Raw genomic sequence first — 21048 nt, 5'->3', positions numbered from 1 at the left:
GTAACAACGCACCCATGTTTTGGTGGTACAGTTCCTGAGAGCAAGGACATTATTTTATTTTATTTCATAGTAGTGAAACTATGAAAACCAAAGTCAGAAAGTAAATATTGTTCTAATACCATTACCCACTATGACATCCATATTTAAAATTTCCTGTTATCTCAATCAAATCCTCTAGCTAAGAAATATTATGTTATGAGGGATGAGGGTTCCATGTTGTATTCAGTTGCATGCTGGTAGTGGTTTGTTTTTTTGTTTTGTTTTGTTTTGTTTTGTTTTGTTTTTTTAACAGGATTTCTCTGTGTAGTTCTGACTATCTTGGAACTTGCTCTGTAGACCAGGCTGGCCTTGAACTCACAGAGATCCACCTGCCTCTGCCGCCCTGGGTGATGGGATTAAAGGCATGAACCACCACCACCTGGCACTGGTAGTCTTTAAATTTGAATTTCCGTTTACTTTTTATCTTTCGTGGTTCTGACCTTTGGGTCGTAACATCCCAGTGGTTTCATAGAACGCCCCCTCAGTTTGAAGCTGTATGGTTATTTCATGGCGGGGCTTAGAGTAAACATTTTTAAAAATCAGAATACTGCAAACACTGTGCCACATTGTTTTCGGTCCGCAGCTGGGGAAGGCTTAGGCGGCTCTTTGTGTCCCTGGTGCTTACTAAGTTTGGTCATTTGATGATGTCGCTGTGGCCTGCTTTCTCCATTCCCCTCTCTCTGTTGTATAACATGGGATCTGGGGATGTTCTGAGACTGTAAAATGGCTTGTTCTCCGACAGTCTTCAACCTTCTGCGTTGACCGTGCGTTCACCAGCAGCCTCTGCTCGGAGTCACTCATTGCGGGCTGGCTACACCGTGGGAGGTTTTTTGTTTTGTTTGTTTGTTTTTTTTTTTTCCAAGACAGGGTTTCTCTGTGTAGCTTTGCGCCTCTCCTGGAACTCGCTTTGGAGACCAGGCTGGCCTCGAACTCACAGAGATCCGCCTGCCTCTGCCTCCCGAGTGCTGGGATTAAAGACGTGCGCCACCACCGCCCGGCTCTGTGGGAGGTTTTAATGGCCGACTTTCATCCAAAGTTGGGAGCTGGTGCTTGTTTATGTTTTAATGTGATGTCCATTTCGGCACGGTCCATGGCGTCTTGTTTATTTTTGCATCATAGTGGAGTTATGGGTTCTTTTTATTTCAATAGGCTGAGTCTTTAGTGGGAATCCTGCTCCTGTTCAACAGCGTCAGCCATAGAAACCCTCTTCAGTCTGGTCCTGCCAGATTTTCTTTTCTTTTTTGCCTTGCCTTGGGGTTTGGTGCATAAAGTCCCAGGTTCCTTTACTTTCTTTTCATACCCCTGACCTATTAGATGTGAGAATCAGCTATTTCTCAGTGAACACCTGGTTTCTTACGGTCAGGCTGCTTTAGAGCTCTATTCCGTGAGTGCTGTGGGTTCACTGGGACTGGGGTCCTTTTACTCGTGGGGCTTTTCAGTGGCCAGAACTGGTAACAGCTGTGAGCTTAGGCATATATGTTCCTAGGATATAGGACAGATAAATCTGGAGTCTGCAGGGCTCTCCTCCCCAGGCTGTATTTGTGTCTTCCTTTTCCCACAAGGTGTTTACTAACTCTCTCCGCTTCACCATACACACGAAATTATTTCAGAAGCATGACACCCACACCACCATCCGTGGTTGGTGTCTCCACATGTGTGTATTTAAAGTTCTCCTCACCTCTCATCCATCTGCTTTCCAACTTCCAAAATTATTTGATGGCTTCACATGCTTTCATTTCCCCCTTCGTGTTCTTCTCCTTTTCAAATCCCTCGAACTGTCACTCCAGTGGGAGTTGGGAGGTACTGTTTGCACTCTACCGTGTTTAACTGAGAGCTCATCCTACATGTTTCTTCTGTTAGATACGGAAATGCAAAGCCCGGAAGGAAGAAAACAGCCTTCACCTTCGATATCCAAGATGGCTCCACCTCTACCTTGATCTCCCAACCTGTATTCCTCCCATACTCCTTCAGGGACAAACGCAGATAGGTTCCTGTTCTGTGTTCCTGACAGGTCTTGACTGTCCCAGTGGGCGGGGCTTCTTTCATTGGTTCTCGGAAGTAGACCTGAGCATTCAGGGATGTGTGCAGGGCTGCTAAGAGCACAGCCATCCTGTCTCATTAGATACTTGTTTTGTGTTACTCGGGGCTACACATCTGGCTGCTGTGTATTATTTCACTCTGAGGAAAGGAGTAGCCCAACCATGGAGGAAAGAGAATCTCAGCCACTGTTCTCAGCCTGTCTTTGCTATTCCGCTTTCCTCCTTTGGTTCAGGTTAGAGTGGACTTTTCCTCATCAGCTCTAACATTCACACCCTCTAAACTTCGATGGTTGTTATCGCTGCTAATCTACCCCGTTCCTGCTTTCAAATGACAATTTTCTTTCTACTCCATTAATTGTGTTAGCGACAGACCCGGATACCTTCAAACTTAAGATGTTTGCCTTCAAAGATAGATGCCTTTGGTATCATCCCCCGTGACAGAGGTTTGGGTAAGGGCGCAGAGGGGATTTTCGGAAAGACGATCCATGGGAGGCGCCATCATCCTTGAAGCGGTTTGGAATGCTGGATTTATTTCTCTATGCGTTGGTAAACAAAAGCTGGCATTTTCCGTCTGTGGCTTTTTCAGCTGAAGGGCTGCAGCCGTGGTAGAGTTTGGTGGTCATGTGGCAGGTTGCCAGTATGGTGATTTTTGCCAGAACCTCTCTAAGCACTTGCCATATTTGGCAGGTTTTTTTTTTTTTTTTTTTTTTTTTTAAACTGGATCCTCTCTGTGCTGATTTATTTATTTATTTATTTACTCTGCTTGCGTCGTGGAATTCTGGGTAAAGCTGCTCTAAATCAGAATCATGTTAAATAACAACATTTAAAAGAACATTTCGACCAAGAACAATTCGAATCTTGCAACATAAATCTATGCCAAATTGGCTTACAGATTTCAAAACAGGAAGAATGTCATTAGCGATGTTCATGGTTTGGTTTTGCTTTGCTGCAGATTAGGTTTAGCGACAAATTCCATCTGGCTACAGCTACATGCAGTCTCTCCATTGATTGGTTATATTGGGACTTCATGGGAGTGTCCTTCAGAAAGCTTTTCCCAGCATTTTTTAAAGCTCCATTGAAGAAAAAAAGAGGGGAGGGGGGGTGGCTGGCGAAAATAAAAGAGAAGAAAGGACCCTGCATTGTTTCAATTTGCACCCAACATGCAAAACATAGTTCTAAAATTTTAATTAGCTAAGTGAGTGGTGAAAAGGAAAAGTAATATAACAAGCCTCGGTGAGCAGCTGGGATGTGTTGCCATGACGACAAGTTCAGCAGGCTGCCAGCGAGCATGTCAATGGGTAATATTGGGAGAGGGCTTTGAAACAGTGCCTGCTAGCCACAATGTGATTGGTCACGCCTCTGTTGTCTTTGTGTGAACCGGTGGATGCTGGGTAAGACCTAGAGTGAATGCTCAGCTTGTCTCAAGGCTGCAATGAGGTAATGCTTCTGAATCTTTGGGGATTATGAGCTCCTGCCTCCAAAAGACTGCAGTCCAGAGTGCTTTCATTTCTCTTGCGTTAATTACTGACTGTAACACGTGAGGAAGTTTTACAGCTGCCTTTATTCGTTCTTTTATATGTGCATGTGTGTGTTATAGATAACACGTGTGGACGTGGCATGTAGGATCTCAAGCGTATTCTAAAAAAAAAGAGAGAGAGAGAGAGAGAGAGATAACCCTCCATGTTATTCATTCTGCATAGAGACAACATTCCACTGATTTCTGGCAGCAGTGACAGTATCTCTTGGTGGATAAATGATATATTAAAGTGCATTTGTGTGGGGTAAGCAAACTTGTTCCTATCTGGAGACTATTTTGGCGTTGATTACTTTTTAAAGTCTTTTATGTGATTAGTGTTTATGATAGCCATGAGGGGCTGCAGGAAGCATCAGCTTCGCCTCACCAGTAGGTTTAGCTCCTTTTTAATTCCTTGAGATCGGCCAGTTTCTATCCTGGTGCTTAGCTTATGGGGTCTTTCGTTAATTGAACAGAATATCTGACTGGCTCAGAACGGTCTACTGAATAATGCTGTGACCGTTGAAACTCCAATCTGCAAAGGGAAGCTGTATCTACAGATGGCAGAGGACTGCCGATGGGTGGTTTGTGAAACAATTACATGGGGATGTTGATGGCAGAGACACAAGAGCCAAACCCCTAAGCTCTGACCCTGGCTCTCTGTGACACAGTGACTCGGATTCTCTCCAGGGCTTGGTCGGGTGGTTTGAGCATGTGTTATCACGTTTATCGATAATAAACTGGTGCCCTATGATGGTTAGGGCAGCAGCTCCATTGGTGGTGTCCCTAGCTAGTGGGGGTGGGGGGAGCTGCATTGGATGATCGGATTAACCCTATCACAAGTGGGAAGTGTGCGAGCTCGCTTTTGGACTGGGCTGTTGTCTTGCCACCTTGTTGTATTTACCTTGCAAACTGTTCATTAAAAAATACGTAAGCCTTTAAATGTATGCACAGAATCAAGCCACCTCGGTGACAAGGGATGGCTTTCTCTGTGGCTGCAGAGGATGGTGAGCTCTGCCCGTTGCCCAGCTTTCTCTGAGGTCAGGCCACAGGCATGTCATTGAAGCTACTTCATTATCCACCCCAGGAAATTAAAAGCCGTAAGGAGTGAGTGGAAGGTTCTTCCGTGCATCTCACTTCCTTTATTTTTGTAAAGAATTTAAAGCCTGGGTGATTTTCACCCTGTTTATATGTCTTTGTAAATATAGACCTTACCAAAGAGAAGTAAAGGGAATATAGCATCTAGTTTTTAAATGATTAATTCAAAATACTATGTCAAGAACATGATCTTGGGTTGCGACTTTTTTCGATGTGTTGATTCTTTCTAGTGGTGCAGATTCTGGAGCCACACAGCTGCTCCTTAGACCAGGGGTGGATAGGCCCTTGAGATAGGCAGGCTGGAGTCCTTTGTCTAAAACAAAGCAGAATGCAGTGACCTCGTGAAGAGAAATCCACCTGTTGGCAAGACTGGCACTTCTTTGTAAACACCTTAATGTTCTGTAACCTTCCTTTTCCCCGGGGAGAGGGCAGTCATAGTTTCAAATCCCAGATACATCTTGCTAATTCCAACAATTTTTAGGTTCATTTAATGAGATAGGGAGTTTACATAAGATTGGATCCTATGTAATACACTACAGTTGTTAAAGGCAGAATTTCTTGGCTTCCATAACTCTGCAGGCTGCACAGTTTCCTTCACGCTAAGCTTGAGAAGTTGTATGTATTTATTATGTATATAATGCAGACATCTCATTGTGTGTAGTACAGGATAACTTGTTTTCCTTCATCAAGAGATGAAATTCAGATAGTTGATATTTGTATGATTCATGGATCCCATCTGACTTAGGCAAATCCTCATTAGACACTCCACACACAACATTTAAAATATGCAAAATTAATATGGTAAAGATGGAGTAAGATAAAAGGTAAAGAAACATTGTGTTGCTTATACTGCATTTTGCAAGATTTTTACTACTTCAGAAACCCTTTTCAGGAGGAGTGATTGCAAGTTCCAACTAGCGTGAGCCATTATGTCTTGTGACAGGTTCCACAATAAATGACTTCTGATTGATGTGAAGCCCGGTGCCTAGAGATGAATCGTAGATGCGGCATTGTCGTGTTTTTCTTTCATCACTAATATTACCAAGTTGACCCAGTAGCTTAGCAGAGGGCTTTGCTCAGAAATAATGTATGGTTGTTAATGCTTCTACTTTGTAAGTCTCCCCAAACATGATCCTCCAGAGCTGTCTGGAGGGAAAAAGAAAAAGGGAGTGACTGTAGATAATTTGAGTGGTTCAAGACATTAAAAATGCCTTTCTTGAAAAAAATTCCCCATTACAAACAAGTCTCAACCCTTGCCCTGTGTTTACAAAAGGGGTTTAGTTATGACTGGCAATGCTTTGTGGAAAATGCAAAAGTTAAAAAGTGAATTGAGGAATAAAAGTGGGGAATCTGGAAGGCAGGATGTCAAGAGTATTAAAGCTTTGGGGTCAGACAAAAATGTCAGTTCTGCAGTTCTTGGGTGTAGCTCTTGGCCACTTGTTGTTTTTAGATTGATAATACACCCTAGGTGAGGGACATGGAGCAGTGGGCCCACTTGGGTCATTACTGTACAGGAAGTTCCTTTACATGAAAGTGGGAATAAGTAGACAGTGGCTGTCACCTCTACTGAGAAAATCATGGTGGCTATTATGTGGACCTTTATTATGACATCAGAAGGTCACATCTTTTTTTAAATGTTAGCTTCATTCACACAATGAATTTTTGATGGTTGGTGTGTTAAGTTCTTATTTTGTAGTCCAAACTTGAAATCCCCCTGCCTCAGCCTCTCCAGTGCTCAGATTACAGTCCTATGGCACCATGCTTGGGGACAGAATGATTCTTTCCTATTATAATAAGAAGATCCATATCTGAGTTGGTACACTATTTCTGATATGATGTAAACAAACTTGCACTGTGCCAATCCAGGGTCTTCATCATTGAAATAGGAGCTAGTTTGAAAGCGCTGTTTTGTTTGCGAAGGGGGGATTTTGTTGTTGTTGTTGAATGAATGCCATTGAACAACACATTGGGAAGAGAGAACTTGCTGTAGAGAATAGATTTGCAAGTGGCTGCGTTTCTTTTGATGGGCTAATTGATATTCGGCTGTTGTGTTGGGAAATAACTCATCTTCAGAACTCTGTGACCTAGAATTGCCTTTAATATGGTATATTTTACACATTTATGTGGTTTTTCATATGTCAAATTCTTCTATATCTGGAGCTGCTTTTATTTATAACATGACGACGATGAGGTTGTATTTAATTCATAATGCTGTAATGCTGGTCTCTCAGGTCCCATCTTTGTCAATTATAGCTATGTTTTCTGTGCTTTCCTGAGCTGGAAATTTGTTCTTTATAGGTCAACAGCATGGTGTCTTTGTTTTTCGGTCCTCAAAGCACTGAGACCAGCACTAACTGCCATCCAGACTCTGATAGATGCCTCTTAGATGTTTAAAAAGGGAGGTGTCTTATTTGGAAAACCTATGGAAAGCTATTTCTGATCTCAGAAGCAGAAAAGGGAAGGGCTTTGGGATGCTTTAGATGTGTTGTTCATTGGGTTTCTTTATGACCAAAGAGCGTTACCTTTTATCCACTCCTTCTTTTGGTTAACCTAAACATTTGTTGTCTTGAAATTTGAAACGTGGAAAAAAAAAAGCACAGTCGGAAATGTTATGATTGATTAATAATCAGGGCATTTCTTCTCTTCTTTGTCTTGATTACGCACTGTGCTTGCACATTGAACATGTTCCTAGTGACGGGAGCTGGACATGGGTTTGGGATATCAGGCAGAACCCCATTTGAATGGTACTAGGTGCGCCATTTACTTGCTTGGAGGTATAGAACAAGTAACTCTATACTTGAAATCAGAGTTATATCTACATCACAGGGTGGAATTAAGTTAGGTGACCTCAATACAATGCCTGGCATGAGACACTTGCTCAGTAAATGTACCTGATTGTATTTCATTGGTAAATGGCTGAATTCTTTTTAGCCTTCTTGAGATACCTTTAGTGATGGATTAGGAGTAATATTATCTGTTCTTTCAATTCTGGCGGTTGCTCTGTAGGAATATCTTTCTGATAAAGTTAGGGCATTTTGTTACCCTTTCTCATGTAGCAGCCATGTTTTTATCATGTCAGAAATAAGTTTGCCAGCTGGGCATCGGTGGGTACAGCCATAATCATAGCACTTGGGAGGTTGAGGCAGGAAGAGTGTGAGTGGGAAGCCAGCCTGGACTACCCGGTGGTACTCTTTTAAGAAAAACTCAAATCAACGATGCAGTTGGTACCCATATATTTAGAGCCCTGAGGTTTTTGCCAGTAGACAGCCAACACATATAAGAAAGGAGCCTTGGAAGGAGAGCTAATTCTGGCCATTAAACCTGAGCTCCACAGAAGAGACTGACAAAGGGCTTTTCAGAAGGCCAAGTGCTAACCTAAGGGGCAGTGACTTGGCCAACAGTGAGTAAAGAAGAGTGATGACTGGACAGAGATGAGACTGCCCTTGACTCCTTAGGGGAAGGAGGGGTGAAGACATGCCAGGAATCCTGCATTCGTAGTACGTCGTCGGTGGTACTGCTGCAGCCCAAAGGCCCCCACTAGAGGATGAGAGAGGGAGCAGGACTGATGGCGAAGAGAAATTTGGTCTAGGACATGTTGAGTCTGAGGCTGTGAGATGTCAAAGGGAGAGGATGATAGAGATCAAAAGTAAGACGTGGCATCAGAGGAGAGTTTCAGGACCAGAACAGAAGCCTTGGCACCCACCCATCAATTCTGTAATCCTTAAGAGAAAGACTGGACTTGTGGCTGGGAGAATGGGCAAGATGTGCCGCTCGGGAAGCAAGCAGAACTGATGTTGGGTCCCCTATAAATGCTCATTTCTAGAGGCAGAGTTACAGGAGGAGGAAACTCAGACCCAAGTGGGGAAATTTGGAGAAATTTCCATCCAATAATCGATCCAGAATGGATCGTCCACAAGGAAATATCCGGGTCAATTGTTTAGAACCCAAAAGCCAACCTGAAAAGAATCACTGTCATGTTGCTTGGTTCTGCATTTCATTGACAAGCTGGTGGCTCTGCCCAGTCCCCCAAAGCCTTCCGTGTTATCACCCCCTGACCACTTCTAGCAGTGGTTCCTTTGGAGGCTGCCCTCAGGAAGGTTAGGTGCCACCCATTGCCTCTAACTAGTCATGCATTCAAATATATGTAGATGGCTAGATTGAAAAAGGCAGACATTGAACTTTCCAAACAAAACCCTGGAGTTAAAAATAGCGGTTCCCAGTGTGGCAAGATTGCTCATTGGGTAAAGACTTCTGCTCCCAAGCCTGGTGACATGGGTTTGATCCCTGGGACCCCCCTATGGTAGAAGAAGGGTCCTGACTTTCAGAAGTTGACCTCTGATCTTCACTCATATGCTGTGGCACGCGCACACACACACACACAAAAATAAATAATCATAACAGAAATGAAAAATGGTTTTTTCCACCTTCCATAACTTACTTAAATAAGTTTCTCGTTAGAGGAGGTGACCTAGGACACACAGAAAATCTAACTTCACCTTTCAAACACTTTTGAGAACTGTTTACACGAGCTAATTATTCTTCATCAAATTCGATTAGAGAACTTTTTTCCTTGCTGTAACTCTGTCAGTGTTGAAATGATTTGACTGCCTCCATTAACTGTTGGTTACCCGTGACAACTTAATGAAGTTGGACATGGTATCCAAATGGCCTAGATTTTTCTCCATAATGTGGCATGCATGGTATGAAGACCCTAAGGCTGTTCTGTAATGGCATGTGTGAAGCCCCTGGGTGATGCTTACTTTACATTGGCACTCAATAAAGGACAGTTGCTAACAGAGCGGAGCAAAGGAGATATAACTGGTCCTGGGTAGGCATGAGAAGGGAGAGTAAGTGGTTAAGGATGGTGAGAGCATGAATGTATGTGGGATTCATGAGGATAAATGAAGGAAAGCAGACTTTAGAACGGACACTGTCAACCCAAGGTTTGGAGTTTATACCAGACAGTTTTCTGTTTTGTGCGCAAGACTAGTCTAACGACACTCAAGGTCTATGTAACCCACAGGGCTGTGTGACACTCAGGATATACCTCCCTCATAGGGCTGTGTGACACTCAGGATATACCTCATTCACAAGGGCTGTGTGACACTCAGGATGTACCTCACTCACAGGGCTGTGTGACACTCAGGATGTACCTCACCCACAGTGCTGTGTGACAGTCAGGAGACACCTCACTCACAGGACTGTGTGACACTCAGGATGTACCTCACTCACAGGACTGTGTGACACTCGGGATGTACCTCACTCACAGGACTGTGTGACACTCGGGATGTACCTCACTCACAGGACTGTGTGACACTCGGGATGTACCTCACTCACAGGACTGTGTGACACTCGGGATGTACCTCACTCACAGGACTGTGTGACACTCGGGATGTACCTCATCACAGGACTGTGTGACACTCGGGATGTACCTCACTCACAGGACTGTGTGACACTCGGGATGTACCTCACTCACAGGACTGTGTGACACTCGGGATGTACCTCACTCACAGGGCTGTGCGACACTCAGGATATACCTAGACAAGATTGTAAGAAGAGATAACACTAGGAGAAAAAAAAGGTTAGAATCCTACATTAGATTAAAACCATCATGCGGGGTTTAAGAGATTAGCTGGAGAGATGGCCCAGTCAGTAGAAGTGCTCATTGCCCCAGTGTGAGGACCCGAGTTCGCTTCCCCAGCACCCCCAAACAAAACTGGGCACAGCACTGTAGCACTGGGGAAATGGAGACAGGATGATACCTCGGGCTTGCTGGCCAACAAGTCCAGCAAATCTGTGAGCTCTGGATTCAGTAAGAGACCATGTCTCAAAAACAAGGTGGTGAGTGATTGAGGAAGACAGTGTTCACTTCTGATCTCTGCATGTGTGCACATCTACCCTCACACATGTGCACTCGTGTACTTGTACCTACCCATGCATAAACATATATGTAAAACATATATGGGAATCTTAAAACTTATAAACATAAACCAACGATGTTTTAATGCTAACGTTGAAAGATGGATAATGAAAGTTCTTTTCATACTTCTATCTATCTATCTATCTATCTATCTATCTATCTATCTATCTATCTATCTATCTATTTTTGGGGTCAGGGCCTCATTATGTAGCCCTGGCTACCCTGGAACTCTTTGTAGACCAGACTGGCCTCAAACTCATAGAGATCCACCTGTCTCTGACTCCACTAAAGGAATGGACTCTAAAGGCATGCCATCCAAACCTGGTGAAAACCACCCCCTTTTTTTTAAAATAGAAGATGAAAGAAGAAATACAAGGTAAGAAGCATACTTGAAAAATAAAAGAATAGGCACACACACACACACACACACACACACACACACACACAATCGCCCCAAACCAAAGGGAGGCGGAAAACAAATGTTAATGATTTTTATTAATGAAAAGATATCAGGGGATATGCCAGTGACTTCAAAGGCCTGGACATCAAGGTAGAGCTGGCAGATGGATTCAGGATGTGTTAGCATTGTAAAGACCAAAGCCCTGCACTGTCCCCTCACATCATCAGAAATCTAGACCAAGGGTCTTCAGATTGTGGACCCTACAATAAAGTTTGTGTAGACCAATGCAAGACTTCTAACTTTCAGTTCTGGTAAATAAGTACTTTTAAAAAGCCCTACCAGCTATTATCACCATTACTGCATTAAAAAAAGGACATTACACACACACACACACACACACACACACACACACACACTGTAAAAGAGCATAATGAAAGACTTTTTGATTTAGGGAACTTATCTTTATGAAAACTTTTTATGTTATCCTGATGGTTCACTCTCTCCCTGGGCACTGGTGAGATAATTGTCCACACATCACAGATCCATCCACCAGAATTTGGGAAGTTCTGGTTCACCTCCCAGGTGGCCAGCACATGACAGCCCAGGAGACAGAAATCCTGCCACCTCTAGTACCACAATCCTGGCGTTGAAAAGACCAACTCCCTTTCCTGGACCACTTTGTGACCTCAAGCCGATTGATCAAAAGGATCTTTGTTACTAGGGTAGTCTTTTAATTCTCTTCTCTTTTCCTTTTGTTGAAGAGTAGGCTGGATGATGGGGAGGGTGATTGTGGAGGGATAAAGGGCGAATAGTGTAACATAAAAAGTGCAACATTTCACATGCATAATGAAGTACATATGACTAAACTATATAGGCAAGAGTGTTTTTGATTTTAGCATAGAGAAATAGGAGAGAGTAGCCCACTGGGGATAATGTCTTTCTTTATCAGCATTTGTTCTGAAAACAAGGCTTTTATGAGGTGTGGGACTTTAAAGGGGGCAGTTTGTGCTATTCCTGTGAGAACTGACTCCATTATTACAAAATACGAATGCAGCAGACATGCTGATCTGGGGGGAGGCCACAGGAAAACTTTACTAATGGGCACAGGTCATTGTAGTCTCTCCATCAATGTATGTGCCACTTACAATGACATTAGAAGCTTGATGTGGCTGAGGCTTAGCAAAGAAAGGGCTCAAAAGGTAAAACTAGAAAGGGAAAAAAAATCTAACATGACTCCTACCCACAACATCTGTGCTTGAGCTTTGTGAAATTATAATTTTAAAAGTTCACAAATATTCACAATTTTAATATTCACAAACATTCTCTGTGAAAATTTGGTGTGCTTTGTACTCATTCCTAATGTGTATTAACCCTGGTCTTGAAATATGTAGAATTTGTTTCTCTAAAATGTTAAATTGATGTATCTGGTGTTGGGCAACTATTGATCAGTGACTGTAGTTCTGATCAAGCCAAGGTTGCAGATCCATGACCATTCCCCTTCCCAATACAATGCCACATTGCTCTTAGCCCAAAGAAAGTACTTTCCATTCCTTTATCAGTTCTTGAGTTCTACCTATGACTCTTTGTGTGTGTGTGTGTGTGTGTGTGTGTGTGTGTGTGTGGTGTGCATGTGTTTGCTCATGTGTGTGCATGCATACTCACATGCGTTTTACCCAAATTTCTCCTGAGTTTGAAATGAGTTTCTGCTCACATTACAATCCCACAGCTTCAGTAAACGGTGTTAAGTATGATACTTCCGACACAGCCTTAGTTCACTGAATACCTACCAGTGATGTACACATAGATTTTGTGCAAGATCTCTTAGCCACAGGGTGAACAGCAATGTGATAATTTCTGTTGGATTGGGTGCTTTCAGGAGCCCAGTGTCCTGAGCAGACCAAGTTTATTTTTTTTTAACTGAGAAAGCCTGGGGTCCCATTTCCTGAGCCAGGTTTCATCACTGTCTCCCACCACACTCCAGTGATAGGTAGTCATGGAAGAAGCATGTCAAAGGAAAAGTGGCCATCACATTTGTAGAAGAAAAGTGTTTGCCAGACTGGAGAGATAGCTCAGTGGTTAAGAGTGCTCACTGTCCTTCCAGAGGACCCAGGTTCAGTTCCCAGCACCCAACTTCCCATCAGGTAACTTACAACCAGCCATAACTCCGGTGCCAGCGGGTCTGACACCCTCTTCTGTCCTCATCACACACCTGCTTGTATTTGGTACCCATAAACTCAGCAGCCTCACATCCGTACACAAAAATAAAGAAATGACCTTTTCAAAAAGTGTTTGCGGGACTCCTGCTGACCGCAGGAAGCCTTGATAAAGAACAGCCAGAGGAGCTGGCTGCCTTCTCTGCCTCACTCTGTTCCCCTCTGAAGTACCCGTAGATGGAGGTGATGGTTTCCCATTTGGCTGGAGGAGCAAAGTTTATTACACACAAGCCTTTCTGCAGATCTGCATGTGCTACCTGTATGACTTTGGCATTTCACTTGCTAACGCAGTAGAATTCCAAATGTGTCCTTGCCCACTCATCCTGCTGGCCTGCTGTGGACTCATCTTCTGGTCCACAGGCATTTCACTGCCCTGTTATAAACATGCCTTAACATAGGTAATGTGTACCTGGCATTCATGGAAGTCTTTTTAGATCACTACTGGCTCATATGCACCGATGGGAAGGCCATCAAAAGTTGAAGCTTGTTACATATGCATGAAAGTATCGCTGTTGAGATGTAAAGTTTTTGAGGGTGAAGTTTGGGGTGGAATGTTTTGAGTTGTTGCATCAAAGAAGTCTCGCTCATAGGTTGAACATCTCTGAGTGGTCTTCTGCCGGTCCCAGTAGCAACAGCTTGAGGCAGAAGAAGAACGGGAAATTCTCAGGGAAAAGTCTAGACTCTTACCTGTGTCTCCTTCAAGCTGTAGTGGCCTCGGCCAGGGACAAGGTGGAAGTTTTTGAAAGTACCCACCACTCCTTTCTGCCCTGTAGATGAAAGAGGAGGGTTAAAATGGGATGTGGTGGATTCCATAATTATAGCTGATGCTAATGATCTGGTTTGTGGGTGCCTGAGTTCTCCTAGTCTAGAACCCTGATGGCGGAGCTCATCAGGGCTTGTGTCAGGATGGACTAGGAGAAAGGGCAGTTGGCAGAGTGTCCTTCCATTTAATTTGTCATTACTTACTCCAAAGAGCATATTATGCCAAAGAAACCAGAATTGTAGCAAAAATAGGTAATGTTTAATGGTTTGGGACTATCTGCTATCACCACAGAGGTATTGGGTATGTGGGGAACGTGGGAAACAGGTGAACTCCAATGGAGTCTTTTGTTTGTTTGGTTTTTGGTTTTTGAGACAGAGTTTCTTTGTGGGTAGCCCTAGCTGTCCTGGAACTCACTCTAGACCAGGCTGGCCTCGAACTCGCAAAAGTCTACTAGCCTTTGCCTCCTGCGTGTTGGGATTAAAGGCGTGCACTACCATGCCCAGCTTGGAGAGTCTTTTTTAAACTGACGAGAGAGAGAGAGAGAGAGAGAGAGAGAGAGAGAGAGAGAGAGAGAGAGAGAGAGAGAGAGAGAAACCCTAGCCACAGCAGTGCTGAAGTCAATTTCAGTCTTCATTAAAAACCAAGGCCAAGATGTACACATGTCCCTCTGCAGTAACAGTATCATATGAAACCATGACACATCCCTATAGATTCTGTTTCCAAGAGAGATGGAGCAAGCTCCCTGCACCCTGGCCTGCGACTGGGTGCAGCTGTAAAGCTGGACAGAATGCATGCAGCGACTGCTCGGGGACTCTGAAACGTCGGTGGTAGCAAGCACACGGCGGTGGGGTGGGGGGTGGGAGATGCAGGGCGAGGGGTTACAGGAGAAGGGGGTATATGGGGAGGAGGTGCAGGGGGAGGGGGCATCAAAATTTGAGACACAACCCAGCCACTGTATGTTTTGTGTCTAGTGTTCTTCCGTGAAAACTGACTCAGAGGTAGAGAACCCAGGGAACTTGCCTGTGTGGACAGAATGATGTTCTCATCTGAACAGCAGGAAAAAAGACTGCCTTGAACAGACAGGGGGTGGGGGTGGGGGGGTGGGAGGTGGGTAGGTGGGTAGGTGGAGGTAGGGCTCAAGCTGTGTTTTATATTTTCCTGTGTGCATGAGTGTTTGTGTGCTCCTCTCTCACTGATATTTAGGTGAGAGTTGGGCAGGCACCTAGGGCTGTGGAGAATGGCTGTCTTAGGGTTTTTACTACTGTGAAGAGACATCATGACCACGGCAACTCTTATCAAGGAAAGACATTTAATAGGGGTGGCTCGCTTACAGTTTCAGAGGTTTGGTCCATTGTTGTCATGGCGGGAACATGGTGGCATGTGGGCAGATGGTAGCTGAGAGTCCTACATCTTGTAAGCAACAGGAAGTGGATGAGACACTGGGTGGTATCCTGAGCATGAGAAACCTCAAAGCCCAACCCCACGGTGAGACACTTCCTCAAACAAGGCCACACCCACTCCAACAAAGCCACACCTCCTAGTAGTGCCACTCCCTATGAGATTATGGAGGCCAATTACATTCAAACTACCACAATGGTGTCTTCGTTTCCTTACTGTGGCTATGATGAAAGATCCTGACCAAAAGCAAACTAGGGAAGAAAAGGCTTACTTGACTTACAATTCCAGATTCCGTAGTTGAAGGGAAATCACAGGGGCAGTAGCTTGAGATCCCCCATCATAGCACATCCACAGCCATGAGCAGACAGAAGCAGATGCTTGCTTGCTTGTTCTCAACTAGCATCATCTTTTCTTAGACAGCTCAAGAGGACAGCCTCTAAAATGGTGCCTCTCGCAGTAGGCTGGGTCTTCCTACATCACTGGACAATCAAGACCATCCTCCACAGACATGCCCACAGGCCGCCCTGATCTAGATAATTCCTCCTTAAGACGCTCTTCCTGGGCGAGTCTTAGGTTGATGGTTAAACCTAACCAGCGCAGAAAGGCAGCCCTCTTACTGACAAATGCCACTGTGGTCTCAATGAGGTGCATCTCCTTTGTTTCCCCTCTTTCCTCTCATCCCTTGGCACCAGGCTGAGACGCAGTTACGGGGAGCATATGGCTGGCCTCACCTCTGCACTGTGCACGTTTGAGTCAGACTCTAAGCAGTCACTCAGAGAGCTGGCACACATGGATGGGCCTTGGACTGACCATGGGATGGTATGATACACGGTAGATAGATCCCCAACAGCTGTATAAAAGCCTTTCCCCCTAACTGACAGTCCAGTCACACCCAGATAGAGGGGGCTGGGAACTTAACCATGTTGACTACCTGCTTCTAAAAATATGGCATGAATTCAATCCTACCCTTAGGGTCTGATAATAATCATCACTCAACATTCTTTAGCGTCTGAGGAAATTAAGGTGATCTCGGTTCCCCTGGGAAATGACTGAATAGTCACAATCATGGCCATGTCACAGATGTGGGATTTTTCAGAGTAAGACTTTAGATCAACTATTACAGCCACAGTCTGGACCTGTGGGAATAGGAAATACATTTCTGAACCAAGTGTGGATTATATAATAGCCGAAATTATAAATGTGTGGGTGACCTCAGTGATAGTATAGTTAATGGAAGAATTTATGGATATGAAAATAGATAAAAGTTATCCAGTCTTACCCAATGAGATAAAAACACTGAAAAAAAAAACCCATAGATGAGGGAAATAACATATCAAATGTTCATTTTTTCCAGAACAGTGTAAACTAAAGGAAATAACAGACAAAAAGAGCATTTTGATAAAACATATACATTTTCAGATTCAGGAAGCTGAACAAATGCAAACAGGAGAAACTCAAGGAAATCTGGACCAGACCCCCAATAAACCACTTAAAACCCAGCTTCTTCATCTGGGACTTAGTTCTTTATCTAAAAATAAATGAGCACATTCATCCTGTTCGTATGAAAACTTGTTTTCATCTTAGTAATAAGAAAAATGTACATGTATACCAAAGAATTGCTTTAAAATACATTTCTTCAAATATTTTTTATTAAACATTTCTTTTATTGTATGTACATGGGTGTTTTGCCTGCGTGTATGTTGGTGCGCAGTGCCCAGCGAGGCCAGAAGAGGGTGTCAGATGACCTGGAACTGGAGTTACAGACAGTTGTGGTTGTGAACAGCTGTGTGGGTGCTGGGAATCAAATCCGGGTCCTCTAGGAGAACAGTCAGCGCTCGTAACCATTGAGTTCAGTTCAGTTCATTGCTTCAACCCCTAAAGTAAACTTCCTAATGACTTATTACCAGGGCATATTTCATCTGGACACTTATTTATATATCTAGGGTCATGTAAAAATGTCTTGGAGGCAAAAGACTGTGAATGAGAACATTTTAAGAAGCCCTGGGTTCAAAACAAAACAAACCAAAAATCTTCCAGCTAGATGGGAAATGAAGCATCGTGTGTAAGGGAACAAGCTGAATGCCATGCATGTGAGGTTTTCATTAGAAACCACAAAGGCTGGAATGAGGTGTGCCTACCCTTCGAATGTGAAGGTGAAATGATGGCATTCTTAGATAAGAGAAAAATGATCCACTAAAGGAAGCCTTGGTCTAAAAGACATAATGATGACCCAAACAATACAGGACACCATGCAAGAGCAAACGAAGCTGACAGTAGCAACTATTTTGTAAATATAATTATTGTTAAGTTTTTTAAAATGTGAATAATCAGTAGAAAGCAAATGTGGGGTGAGCAGAGTGTTCTTTATACATGCTGAACACGTGTGGTAGTTATAGCATGAAGAGGAGACGGACCAATGTGGTGTTAAGGTTCACCACTCAAAGTGGTGAAATGTTCGTTTGAAGTGTACAAGGTGTGCTAGCTACGTTATTGCTTTGAAATGATGCATGACAGAGAGAAAATATAAGGAAGAAAAGGCTGATTTGGGCTCAAGGTTTCAGGGAATGTGGTTCATGGTGACTTGGTCCCAGTCAGTTGGGTAGAACATCATGGCAGTGGAAGAATGTGGTGGAGGAGGGCTCTTCACCTCAGGGCTGACCACAAAGTAGTGATCGAGATGGAATGTGGACAGAGAGATAAGACATCCTCAAGGACCCATCCCCAGAGACCTACTTCCTTCTGCTAGGCCTCTCCTCCCAAGGTGTCCACACAAAAATAATGCCATCAACCAGAGACCAAGCATTTGAAACATGAGCCCCTGGGACATTTCATATTTAACCCAAAACACTGTTAAAATTAAGTGCATATTAAAATGTTAAAAGCAACAAGTGAAAGCACAAAACCAAAATATAGTAAAAACTCAGTAAATAAGATAGAATAAAAAATTCCAAATATCCAAATGAAAGTAGGAAAAGAAAAAAGTAGTGTAATAAAATCCAGGGGGAAAAAACCCAGAAAGTAATAAATGGTTTATCTAAATCTCATCACATAATTAATTTCATTAAGTATTAATTATCTCCTTAGAAGTTAATAGAAATTGTCAGTGTTCTTGAATGATTGAATACGCTATGTATAAGTAATGTTTTTTAAATATGATGTAAAAGGTTTAAAAGCAGAAGATTTAAAAAAAAAACCACAGTGCAAACATTAACCAACAAAGTTGGAGTGACGGACCATGTTAATGTCAGAAAAAGCAGACTTCAGGGTATGAACAGGTATGAAGGGTATAAAGGAACATTATAAAGGGAAATCAGATGTTTGTTAGGTGTATACAAGCACACACATAAAGTGTGAAAAAGTTGAAAGGAGGAAATGGGCGGTTATGATTCAGACTTCATTAGGACTCCACACGGGATGGCAAGAATGAGCAGACAGAAAACCAAAGGACGCCATCAGACTATTTGATCCGACTGATTTCTCTGAGATTCCTCCTCCACACAGTAGAATGCACACTCCTTTGAAGTCCTCAGGGAGCATTCACGAGCACTGTCAAAAGTAAACTGAAATTTCAAACAAACTGCAAACAATGGAGAGAGTGGAAATGATCCCAAGTAGTCTTCTTACCATGATGGGGGTTAAGTGGAAGTCAACCACAGAGAGATAATTGATAAATCTTCCAATACCAATCATTTAGAGTACACTTTTACGTAACCCATGGATGAGAAAGGAGGTCCCCAGGCCGTATTTGACATGTATGAAAATGAAAATACATTGTATCATCATTCATGTGAGTAGTCAAAGGAAGCCTTAGAGGGAGATGTGTAAAGGGAATGCTCATAATAAGAAAGAAGAAATTTAAGATCAAGTAATCTCTCACTTAGAAGAACTAGAAAAAACAAAGAGCAAAATAAACCCAAAGTGAGAGGAAGAAGGAAATAATGAGCAGGAATTCATGAATTTAAAGCAAAAATAGTGAGGCAAACCAGTGGAATTAAAACTGATTCTTTAAAAGTATTGATAAAATTGAGGAATAACAGGCAGATTGACAAAAGACATTACCAACGTAAGACATGAAAGAGGGTTGAATGCTATAGTCTCCATAGACATTAAAAGTACAATAAACAAACAAACAGCTCTAGAAATGTAAACTCAATAATTTAAGTAGGCAAATCAAATCCTAGAAAGAATAAGCAACCAGAACTTTCCTGAGAAGAAATGCATTGCCTGGCTAGTCCTGTCTTCTCAGCAGACCTAAGTCTAAAGCTTTACAAAAGGTTCATTTCAAGAGATGCCAGGTCCAGATGGCTTCACTGGAGAGCCCTACTGAACACTCATAGAAGAACTAACATGTGATCTACATTAAAAAATAGAAGGGCAGGCAATAATTTCCAACTCATTTTACAAACTCGTCATTACCCTGATGCCCAGAACCAAAGATGGTACTATAAAATAGAGACCAATATCCTTTATGAACAGGGGCAGAGAAAAAACCTCTACAAAATATTAGTAAGGTGAATTCCACAATATATAAGAAAACAGTAATAAGGAATGGCCATGTGGCTTAAGACTTAGGGTGGGAGGGCTAATTCAGCACTTGAGAATCAATGAGTGAAATCTACCACATTAACACACCAAAGAAGAAAGCTCGAATAACTGACCCAGACAACCAACAATTTTAACCTAATAGCTCTTAATAATTTATGAACAAAAGACGAGTTTCTTGACTTGATCATAAAAGTTTATGACTAATAGAATGATGGGAAAGACTAAATACCCTGCCTTCGAGACTGAGAACAGGGCAGAGATTCCCTTCTTCTACGTCGTCCTGGAATCCCTCCCTAGCTGCTGGAGTAAGGCAAGGCCTGCAGACGGAAAGAACACTCATCTTATTGCAAATAGCTTGATGGACCAGGGAGAAAACTCACAAGAAATTGACCAAAAAGCTGCCAGAACTGCTTTGCTGACTTGGACTACAAAATTGTACGGTCCGTCTGCTAAATAGTTTAGTAGTTCCAATGAAGTTAGCCATATCCATACCAGAGGAACCAGAGGCTGCATTCCCGCTGTCGTGGATGAATTTCAACACTGTGCTCAATGACAGTAGCCAGTCTGGAACGAGCGTGACTCCACCCTTATGACATTCTAGAAAAGGCCTCTAGGGATTAGAAGTATGTTAGACACAGTATAAGGAAGTTCTGGAAAGCTAACTGTATCTTGACTGTGCTGTTACGTTTATTTATTTATTCATTTGTTTACTTGCTATTTAATTTGTGGAACTGCTGTTTATCAGAAGACCTCAGTTCTGTATCTGTTGATTTCTAAATATTATGCTGACAGTGCAGATTTTCGTGGCTAAAAAAGCAAATGGTTTCTGGTTTCCTTATGATTGCCTGTTGATTAATTAGATCGAGGCTGTTCAGTAAAAATGTCCAAGATGATAAAAATGTTCCAGTACGTCAAATAATAGCCCTTGTGGCCATTTAGCACTTGAACAGAGGAATTCACTCCTTAATCTGATTTATTTGAGGTGGTATTGGCCATACATGAATACTAGCTGTTCTCCTGGACAGCACAAATATAGAAAATTGTATCATATCACCATGTCAGACAACAAAGAAAATTTATTATTTATTTAGTTGGATTTTTTAAAGACAAGTTTCCACTA

This window comes from Peromyscus eremicus, chromosome 17, assembly GCF_949786415.1.
Source record: "Peromyscus eremicus chromosome 17, PerEre_H2_v1, whole genome shotgun sequence".
NCBI lineage: Eukaryota > Metazoa > Chordata > Mammalia > Rodentia > Cricetidae > Peromyscus > Peromyscus eremicus.
This window is presented reverse-complemented; position numbering follows the sequence as displayed.